Source organism: Piliocolobus tephrosceles, chromosome 4, assembly GCF_002776525.5.
Source record: "Piliocolobus tephrosceles isolate RC106 chromosome 4, ASM277652v3, whole genome shotgun sequence".
In the NCBI taxonomy this organism is placed as follows: domain Eukaryota; kingdom Metazoa; phylum Chordata; class Mammalia; order Primates; family Cercopithecidae; genus Piliocolobus; species Piliocolobus tephrosceles.
In genome coordinates, this window is record NC_045437.1 from 141,841,165 (window position 1) to 141,844,599 (window position 3,435).

Here is a 3,435-nt window from a genome sequence, read left to right on the forward strand (position 1 = left end):
CCTGCCCAGTGAGGTCTTCCTGGACCTCTGGACCTGAAGCCCCCACTTCTTCCGCTAACTGTTTTCTGATCCCATATGCTGCTGCCTTTATTTCATAGTCTTTGTACTATCCACTTTATGTTATATATTCATTAGATTACTTATTTCTTGTTTTCCTCTCTTACCAGAATGTAAGACCCAAGAGGGAAGGGAATGTGCTTGTCTTTTCCACAATTCTATCTCTGGAGCTTGGAAGAATGCCTGGCACATGGTAGGAATTCAAGAAATATTTATTGCATAAGTGAAGAAAACATGTTTCATCAAGGTTCAAATTCTGGTTGTTTGCATGACTTAGTGAAATAGCTGAGCCTCTGTTTATGTTCTTTTCCCACAGAGCTAACTGCTTTAATAACTGACACTGCAAAATGGGCATAATAATAGTACTTCCTGCATATAGCTATGGTGAAGATTAAATGAGCAATGCATGTAAGATGTTTGACACAATGGTAGATACTATTCTTTCATTTTATTTTCTCATTACTGAGTCCATTGCCTAGGACATAGCAAGAATTGAGCAACTGTTAGCTAATATAGTTCTTAACTCGGATGTCTTCTTCTTTCTAAAGCTTGCAGACTGATTTTTAAATCAATTGATCAATGCATGTTTTCAGAGGCATTTTCTGTATCTGGCATTCTATTAGGACTTGTAAGGAGATACACAGACATGTGAGATATACCCTTGAGATTCTTGTAACTTAATTAGGGCAAAGCATAAACATATAATAATATAATTTGAAAACTGGGCAGACTATGAAAATTGAAACCTAACTGGAAATGACGAGAGGCACCTGGATAAGTTGTGCTTTGAAGGATAAGCACTCCCTTCCCTGCAGGGAGAGAAAAGGGCTCTCCAAGGATGGGGAACAGAAGAACCAAGGGGCAAGGTTGGGAATGGAGTGTTGTGGTGAGGAAGACTGTGGGGTGAGCAATAGGGAGGACAATGATATGTGGCAAGGAAAGGTGAAGCCAGGGAGGCAGTTTAGGAAGAGTCCAAAGTCCATGGTCACTATGACAGGGTGGCATAGAGGCATAGGAAAAGACAGACTGCTAGATGTCCTGCCTTGGCTGCCTGGGGTGGAGGTATCTGTAACAGAGATGAGGGAACTACAAGGAGGTGGGTAAGGTGGAAGAGGAATTAGATTATGTCATAGACAGGAAGAAGAGTCCTGGGACTAGGTTCCTGGGGGAAGTTGAAATGGATGAGTAAGAGGAAAATTTGGCTTAAGAAAAGATGTTTTTTCAGAGATTGGAGGTGGGGTGGTAGAAGGGTAACACCAATGATGGAACCAGTCATACATGCAAATCCATTGATAATAGCTGCTCTGTAACATGCCCTTGTCAAAAACATAATCTCTTCTAACCCCCATAGTGGTTCCTTGAGACGGGTCTCTCTGAAGCTTATATAAAGGCCAACTTGCTTGCTTAAGGCCACACAGCCCTAAGAGCAGAGCCTGGATTTGGACCCAGGGAGTCGGTCTAGAGGCCCACTCACTAAGCCTTTGTGCTGCTCCCTTGTCCAAGGCTGGGGATGGCAACCACACATGCAAGAGAGAGGTTAGGGCCACCCTTTCCAGTTAACTCACAGAGTGAATCACAGGCATAGAGGAAAATCGGGAAGTGAGGTTAGGGAGAAAGGAGGTAGTAGGGTCCTTCAGGGTGAGTTGGGGATTTCAGGAAAAAGAAGTTCAGAAAAACCACTGTGGGAAAAGAATGAGAAACAAGAAGCCTGACTCAGAGCAGTATGGGGAGCTGCTCATAGGGGCCAGAGAAAGTCGTGTGAGGTGAACCCTGGCGACCCATAGCAAGGTTCATGTCATCCTCGCCAGGGCAGCTCTTTCAAGTTCTAGGAAGGAGGTTTCATGTCTCATACTATAGGCTGCATGTGGCTGTTTCCTCGGCTGCACATGGCTGTTTCTTGGGTGGATAGCACTCTGCTCTGGGGCCTGCTGAGGGTGCAGTGAGTTGTGGTGTTCTGGGAAAGTGTGCACCGTGGGTTCCTGAGAATCAGGCCAGGCCTAGGTTCAAAGCTCAACTTCTCCTCTCACTAGCTATGGAGCAGCACCTACTTCAGAAGAATTTTGTTAGAATTATATGTAATTTCTAACATAGGCTGCCACAACTTACCTAGCATATATATGATAGCTTCACCATGTAAATGGTTATACCAAATACATTTTTTAGAAAATATTCAAATCATACCTATTGGTTATTGATTTGAAGAGTATTGTGTTCCAAAAAAATGTTCCAAAAAACTCTATATAAACTATAAAGCTGTAGGCATTATGTAGATATAATATATCACTATTATTTCTTGCTGTGAGGGAAGTAATGGTTTTATACTAGACCCAGTTCATTGGGTTAGCATTTTGCTTGTTCTTTCAGCATCTCTCTGATTCTCTTTTCCCTGAACAACACTTAGCAGTTTACACAAAGTGCTTTTCACCTATATTATCTCACTTCGTCCTTAGAGCAAACCTATCAGGTAGATGCTCTTATTTTCCCTATACTACAAATGAAGAAGACTGAGGCTCCCACACAGAAAGTGGTTGCCTCAAGGCCACGTAGGATTTCTACTTCTGAAATCTGTTGGTTGTTGTTGTTGTTTATCTGACAAGTCCTCTGCCAACCCTCCACAGAACTGTTGTGGTGATTAAATAACAGAAGTCGCTGTGCCTTTGAGGTAGGACACTGGCAGCTTACCTCTGCTGTATCACCTTGGCCATGTGAAAAATGCTGCAGTGGGGTGTGGGTTTGGGAAGCAAGGGTATGGAGCAGAGGAAACCAGGACAACTTGGGCTTAATCCTGGCTCTACCAACTCAAACAAGTCACCTAGCCTCCCCCAAACTTCATTTCCAGTTATTTATCATCTCTGATTCTTAGCTTCTAGATGCATTGAATAATTCTCTTTACCAATGGGGTTGTTATGAGGATATAAGAGGATAGTATGTCTGGCAATGATCCTAGTTTAATGTATACTGAATTAATCATATATTACATTGCCTTTTATTTCATACTAGCTACCACTGATGGATAAACCACCTATTTATCTTTTATGCAAGAGGATCCCCTCTTGTTCAGCTTGTTGATAGATGTGGTGAAACCTCCTTAAGTCATGAGAAGCTTAGTCTGGTGCTTAGAGAGCAGAATTGAGTCACAAAGTCTATTTCCCAAAGTGAGTCACTTTGTAGCTAGCATTTTGCTTTAGTAAGAGTCAGAGTTGGAAAAAGGGGGACCCATTGGCGGGGTAGGGCTGTGGATGTGGGTGGGGGATGGGGCCCCTCCTTCCTGTGGTGAGCAGCTCTGGAGCCTGGCTTGACCACCTCTCTTCCTTCAAGACCAAGTGGTGTTTCACTGGATGAATTATTTCAGTTTACATTGTTTCCAGGTTTTTCTTA